This window comes from Raphanus sativus, unplaced genomic scaffold, assembly GCF_000801105.2.
Source record: "Raphanus sativus cultivar WK10039 unplaced genomic scaffold, ASM80110v3 Scaffold0188, whole genome shotgun sequence".
NCBI lineage: Eukaryota > Viridiplantae > Streptophyta > Magnoliopsida > Brassicales > Brassicaceae > Raphanus > Raphanus sativus.
The window spans coordinates 29,494-37,233 of NW_026615508.1; the positions used below are offsets into that span (position 1 = coordinate 29,494).

At 41.4% G+C, this 7,740-nt stretch overlaps 1 long non-coding RNA gene across 1 annotated transcript; it reads left to right on the plus strand.

The window, feature by feature from the left end:
- Window positions 1-313: 313 nt before the first annotated feature.
- Window positions 314-5,200, plus strand: LOC130501413 (uncharacterized). The gene is made up of 4 exons (XR_008939657.1): window positions 314-862; window positions 954-1,097; window positions 1,173-1,252; window positions 4,747-5,200. It is a non-coding gene; the product is annotated as an uncharacterized LOC130501413 (long non-coding RNA).
- The last annotated feature ends 2,540 nt before the right edge of the window (window positions 5,201-7,740 follow it).

The window sequence follows — 7,740 nt, forward strand, 5'->3', positions numbered from 1 at the left end:
TAGATGGTTTTGTGGATGGGAACTTGCGGATGGATGATTGATGGATAAAAGAGAGACTTTGATCAAGAGAATGAACTCAAGTAAGGATCAAAGCCAAGTTGCAATTGGAGAATGAACTCCTCAGCAGTTCGATGTTCAAAGATGAACAAAGGATTCACAATGATAAGAGAGATTTTAATCAAAAATGTAACGACCCGAATTCTTTAAACCGAAATTGGTATTCGGTTTGATTTAAAATTTGGACCGAGACAATAAACCAATTGCTTATATATTAAATTGTTAATTATAAGTCTCATAAAAACCTAAAGCTATGTGCCGTCAGTGGAGATTCAGCCTTTTCTAACCCATCTTCTTCTCCATCTCCAGCCACCATGAAAGAGGAGCCATCGCACCATTTGAGAAGAGATATTAAAGCTCATCAGACACGTTTTGGAAGAGTAGAAGAACGATCGATCAAAACTGAGTATTTCGAATCCAACTTTTGAGGTTATGTTCTACACTCATAGATCTATGTTTATCAGAAAGCGGATCATCATTTGGATTTTTCATCTAATAGTTATGGACATTTCTTTGGGGCTACTCGTTGTAGATCGGATCCGCCGATAGTCAACTTCATCGGTGTTTTCCCGTTGATCTAGAAGGAACCAGCAAACGAGCGAGATATCATCAGAAAGATCTCGTTGTCAGCTTTCCATATCATCTTCCCGATCGTAAAACCAAGGCACGGTTGGAAAGTTATCGACGTTGCTTCTTGGCCAAGGATAAGCTGAAGCTTTAGTGATGCAGATACAGTTCCGACCAGTGTCAGCGTAAAGGCCAAACGGCCGATCTAAATGAAAGCTTTCAATCTGGAAATTTGTCAGTAAGTAGTTCACTCTTCTATCTATCGTCTCCAAGAAGCGGATTGTCATTTCGAGTTATTTTCTGAAAGTTGTGTTTGTTTTCGTGAGAAGTATTACTGCAGTCTTCGTTTGCGACCAGCCTGGAGGTAAAGCTAATTTGGTTAATCAAATGGTGTCCGATCGGAGTGAACTCGGTGTCTATGGACAGAGGACATATAGGACTACATTATGACCGGACGGATTGAAAAGTTAACGGTCAGTTCTTGAGATATCCATCTGTTTTCTCTAGGGTTCAGTTCTGCCAGAATTATCATATCCATTTATTTTCAGAGAGTTCCAGAGTTGCTGTTTCAGAGTCGTCAAGGTTCATTATGTGTTTTCTCAGGTTATCTTCAGAACTCGTGGCAAAGGTGAGGATCTATCCCGTAAACTCCGTACCAGTATAGAATTCTTCTATCGTAGTTTAGATTTCGAAACATGAATTGAGTCTGTTTGAGTCGTGATTGATAGATAGTTTATTCTTTGTAAACCGGAATTAGGGGTCTAGAGGATTCAACTATTGTTTGAATGTTTGATGATAAATGTTGAGATATATATATATATGTAAGTACATAGTTATATAGTAGGGACTATGTGTTGTGCGGGTTCAGAGATGTCTGAGCTATCGACCAGATGTGGTGTGCGGGGGTTCGGGGATGCCTGAGCTAGCGACGCAGATATGGTGTGCGGGGGCCCAGAGACGTCTGAGCTAGCGACGCAGATTTGTGTGTGGGCGGGGTGCAGAGACGTTTGCATATCTACGCAGATTATGGTGTGCGGGGGTGCAGAGACATACTGTACTAGCGACGCAGAGTATGTATTATATCCTTATGAGGAAATGCGGGGTGTATGGATTAGCTGTGTGCTATCATCGCATTGTTTGTGTTTGTGTGATGCTTTAGGCATCGTGTGTGTTCATGTTAGAGCTAGACTTCCATAGCGGGAGTTCTATGTACTCAAGTCAGTGGTTTGCGGATTAGTATCCCATGCCTCACTGAGTGACTCCCCTGTTGCTCATTCCTCCTTTCTTTCCCCTTTCAGGTGAGGCTGATCAGCAGGAGTGATTGCTTTTGGATTGGTGCTTTGGGAGTTTTATTTCTTATTTTTAGACTTCGGTTTTATGCTTTTATCGATATTTTCAGGATTTATTTTATTTATGCTATTATTGGATTATGGTGTTGAGTTTGACTTTTGAGAAGTAATAAATGGAGACTTTTATGAGATTATTATTTATTATATTATTTTAGACCAGTGTCAGCGTAAAGGCCAAACGGCCATTGGTTGGCATGTGTTATTCTCGTGTATGAGTAAATTGACTATTTTGGAGGTATGATCAGTTTGTAAACTCGTGGGGATCGCTTTTGGATTGGGGGTGCGGCATCTTGCGTTTTGCATATACTGGAGTTATGCTTGTTTTGGTTGCCAGATTTTGGCGGTGTTGACCGTTTCAGATTGTGTTTAAGCTATTAAGATTCAGACAACCGGAACACATAGATTAGGGACCACTGGCGTTCATCGAGATGTATCAGTTCTACTTGGAGGGGTTGTTTTCATCGGAGACTTGGGAGAGATGGAGCTGGATTTCTATGATGTTATAGTTGGGATTGATTGGCTGTCACGCCATCGAGTGGTACTAGATTGCCTCAGAGCAAGAGTTCATATCCCTAGAGGAGATCGGAAGATCACATTCCAGTGTATTCAGGCTTACAGAGGGATTTAATTCATTTCCATGTTACACGTTGAGGATCTATTGGAGAGAGGAGTAGAGGGATTTATGGCGACTATTTTGATGGATAATGATGCTGGACATCATGAGTTGCAGGACATTTCAGTGGTTGCAAAGTATGAGGATGTATTTGAGGCTTTTTGAAGAACCACCACTCAGAGTAGACGCTCGTATGATTGAGTTGGAATAAGGACAGAACCGGTTTCACAAGTGCAGTACCGTTTAATACCAGCAGAGATAACTGAGTTGAAAAAGCAGCCGGATGAACTCTCGGATAAGGTTTTCATCAGGTCGAGTACTTCACCATTGGGAGCATGTACATATATAGGACGGGATTTTATATATGTTATGGACATTATGAGCTTGTGGTGATGCTGATTAGGTTTTCGAAATGCACCGGTAGCATTCGAGAAACTTACGAACGATGTCTTTCGTCAGCACTTGGATAAGTGCACGATTGCATTCATCGACGATATCATGATTTATTCTTAGAGCAGAGAGGGGCATGCGGAGCATTTACATATTGTGTTGGTTAAGCTCGAGAGCATCAATTAGTTGCTAGCTTGGTAAGTTTTTCTTTTGGAAGGAGAAGGAAAAAAAAATTGGATTTTGGGTTATGTGGTTCTGTAAGCACGAGTTGCTCAAGATTTGGAAAATATCACTACGATTTTAGCGTGGCCGACATCTAAGAGTTATAGAGATAAGAAGTTATATTTTTATTGGCCTGGTATGAAGAACAATGTTGCTACATTTGTATCGCAGTGTCAGTCATGTCTAATGTTAAGATTGAGAATCTGGTGTTTAGCGGGTTATTGCAGGATCTGCCATTACCATAGTGAAAATGGTACTTGGTGACTATGGATTTTGTTACTGGAAGACCGACCACCTCAGGTGGGAAGAATGATATATGGGTGATCATGGAAAGACTCATCAAGTTTACCCATATCCTAGTGATTAAAAAAAACAAATGGAGCTGATCAGTTGGCACAAATTTGCATCAAAGAGATTGTGAGGTTGCATGAAGTTCTTGTTAGCATTGTATCAGATTGGGATACTAATTCACATATGCTTCTTGGAGAGCCTTTCAGAAGGCGTTTGGGACAAAGGTCCACATGAGGACAACCTACCACCCACAGACATATTGCAGTCAGGGAGGACTATTCAGATATTGGAGGATATGCTCAGAGCTTGCGTTTTATATCGGAAAGGAAACTGGGGGAAGTATCTACATCTAGCATAGTTTCCTACAACAACACCTATCATTCGAGTATGAGATGGCACCAGATGAGGCACTTTATCGTAGGCCTTGTCGTACACCACTTTGTTGGACATAAGTGGGGGAGAGACGAGACTTAGAACCAGTAATGGTTCAAGAGACGGTAGAGCAAGTTGAGATGCTCAAGACTCGGCTTAGGGAAGCCCATGATCGTCAGAAGAGTTATGCTGATAAGCGCCGTAAGGATTTGGAGTTTCAGGTGGGAGACTTGGTATACCTGAAAATGAGGACATTTCAGGGAGGATCTAAGACTCGAAAGTTAAAGAAGCTTAAACCGAGATATATGGGACCGTACCCGATTTTGGAACGGATTGGAGCAGTTGCATACAAACTGAAGTTATCAGATGAGTTGTCAGATTTTCATGATGTGTTCCACATGTCTGTTTTGAGGAAAGTTGTGAGAGAGCCAGAGCTCATATTGCCTCAGCCGCCAAGGGATCTTGGTAAAAAATTGTCTGCACTTTGTCTGCCAGTTGAGATTGTTGAGCGTCAAGTGAAAGCTGTTCAGGGGATGATGACCATGTTGGTCAAAGTTTGTTGTGAGAGGAACAAGATCTTGGAGGAGATCTGGGAGACCGAGACTCAAATAAGGATTGAATGTTCAGAGCTTCTTTCGGATGGTATTGGACAGCCGACTCATGATTTGAATTCGAGGACGAATTCTTTATTAGTGGGGAAGAATTGTAACGACCCGAATTCTTTAAACCGAAATTGGTATTCGGTTTGATTTAAAATTTGGACCGAGACAATAAACCAATTGCTTATATATTAAATTGTTAATTATAAGTCTCATAAAAACCTAAAGCTATGTGCCGTCAGTGGAGATTCAGCCTTTTCTAAGCCATCTTCTTCTCCATCTCCAGCCACCATGAAAGAGGAGCCATCGCACCATTTGAGAAGAGATATTAAAGCTCATCAGACACGTTTTGGAAGAGTAGAAGAACGATCGATCAAAACTGAGTATTTCGAATCCAACTTTTGAGGTTATGTTCTACACTCATAGATCTATGTTTATCAGAAAGCGGATCATCATTTGGATTTTTCATCTAATAGTTATGGACATTTCTTTGGGGCTACTCGTTGTAGATCGGATCCGCCGATAGTCAACTTCATCGGTGTTTTCCCGTTGATCTAGAAGGAACCAGCAAACGAGCGAGATATCATCAGAAAGATCTCGTTGTCAGCTTTCCATATCATCTTCCCGATCGTAAAACCAAGGCACGGTTGGAAAGTTATCGACGTTGCTTCTTGGCCAAGGATAAGCTGAAGCTTTAGTGATGCAGATACAGTTCCGACCAGTGTCAGCGTAAAGGCCAAACGGCCGATCTAAATGAAAGCATTCAATCTGGAAATTTGTCAGTAAGTAGTTCACTCTTCTATCTATCGTCTCCAAGAAGCAGATTGTCATTTCGAGTTATTTTCTGAAAGTTGTGTTTGTTTTCGTGAGAAGTATTACTGCAGTCTTCGTTTGCGACCAGCCTGGAGGTAAAGCTAATTTGGTTAATCAAATGGTGTACGATCGGAGTGAACTCGGTGTCTATGGACAGAGGACATATAGGACTACATTATGACCGGACGGATTGAAAAGTTAACGGTCAGTTCTTGAGATATCCATCTGTTTTCTCTAGGGTTCAGTTCTGCCAGAATTATCATATCCATTTATTTTCAGAGAGTTCCAGAGTTGCTGTTTCAGAGTCGTCAAGGTTCATTATGTGTTTTCTCAGGTTATCTTCAGAACTCGTGGCAAAGGTGAGGATCTATCCCGTAAACTCCGTACCAGTATAGAATTCTTCTATCGTAGTTTAGATTTCGAAACATGAATTGAGTCTGTTTGAGTCGTGATTGATAGATAGTTTATTCTTTGTAAACCGGAATTAGGGGTCTAGAGGATTCAACTATTGTTTGGATGTTTGATGATAAATGTTGAGATATATATATATATGTAAGTACATAGTTATATAGTAGGGACTATGTGTTGTGCGGGTTCAGAGATGTCTGAGCTATCGACCAGATGTGGTGTGCGGGGGTTCGGGCATGCCTGAGCTAGCGACGCAGATATGGTGTGCGGGGGCCCAGAGACGTCTGAGCTAGCGACGCAGATTTGTGTGTGGGCGGGGTGCAGAGACGTTTGCATATCTACGCAGATTATGGTGTGCGGGGGTGCAGAGACATACTGTACTAGCGACGCAGAGTATGTATTATATCCTTATGAGGAAATGCAGGGTGTATGGATTAGCTGTGTGCTATCATCGCATTGTTTGTGTTTGTGTGATGCTTTAGGCATCGTGTGTGTTCATGTTAGAGCTAGACTTCCATAGCGGGAGTTCTATGTACTCAAGTCAGTGGTTTGCGGATTAGTATCCCATGCCTCACTGAGTGACTCCCCTGTTGCTCATTCCTCCTCTCTTTCCCCTTTCAGGTGAGGCTGATCAGCAGGAGTGATTGCTTTTGGATTGGTGCTTTGGGAGTTTTATTTCTTATTTTTAGACTTCGGTTTTATGCTTTTATCGATATTTTCAGGATTTATTTTATTATACTATTTGAATTTAATATTATTTATTGGATTTATGGAGATTTGAGATTATTTATGTGGAGTAATAAATGGAGATCTCATGATTATTTCTTTATTTATTATTATTTATTATTATTATATATTTTGGAAAATCGGGGTATTACAAAAAAGGTGAATAATCTTATTGAAATCGAAACCAAGTATTTGTAGAAAAGGAAAACAACATGGGAAAACAAAGCAAAGACTAAAACTTGTAGTTCACGAGAAAGAAAGGAAAACTAGGCAAGACCAAAGACTGAATGATTAAAGAGCTTGACTTGGTCTTGATCATCGATTTGGTTTGGTTTGGAGTAAACCAAGGCTGCAATCGAATTCTTCAATCTTCTGGTTTGAGATCTTGTGATTGGCCCTTGAGATAAGTAGAATGGGTCTTGAGTTTGATCGGATATGGGCTTCTCTTCTTTGGACCGAGCTGTTTCTACTTCATCTTCTATGTCACTCTCACTTAGCTCCTGATCAGCTCCTGGTTCAGTGTCACTCCTACTTAGCTCCAGTTCAGCTCCGACACTCTCCTCAGCTCCATCACTCTCTTCTAGCTCAACCATGGGTGCATCACTTTGTGAAGATGTCAGCAAGTTGATCCTCACTTCTTGTAAAGCATGGAAGAATCACTTGTTGCTCCACGGCTTGCCTTACTTTGTGACAATCCACCTCTATGTGTTTGGTCCTTTCATGGAACACTGAGTTTGAGGCAATGTGTATGGCAGCTTGGTTGTCACAATGCATTGTCATGGGTGTGGTGATCTCAATACCAAAATCCTTGAGCAGACCCTTGATCCATATGAGCTCACTCGTTAGTCTCCTCATGGCTCTATACTCAGCTTCAGCACTTGAGCATGATACCACCTTTTGCTTCTTGCTCTTCCATGTAACTAGATTTCCTCCTATGAATGTGCAATAGCCAGTAGTTGATCTCCTATCAACTCTATCTCCAGCCCAATCAGCATCACAGTATCCAACAACCTCAGTGCTTTTGTTGCAAGCCATCCACACACCCTGTCCCGGAGCTTCTCTTAAGTATCTTAAGATCCTCTCTACCATGTGCCAGTGATGAATCTTTGGGCTTTGCATCTGCTGGCTTACTTGGTTAACCGCAAAGCACAAGTCTGGACGAGTGATGGTTAGGTAAATCAGTTTTCCAACCATCCTCCTATACTTCTTGACATCTTGGAATGGAGTATTTTCATACTCCCCCTCTCGTAGTACTTTGTAGCCCTCCTCAAGTGGTGTCTTGGCTTGTCTTCCTCCAAGATCGCCTGCCTCCTTTAAGATATCCAAGGTATAC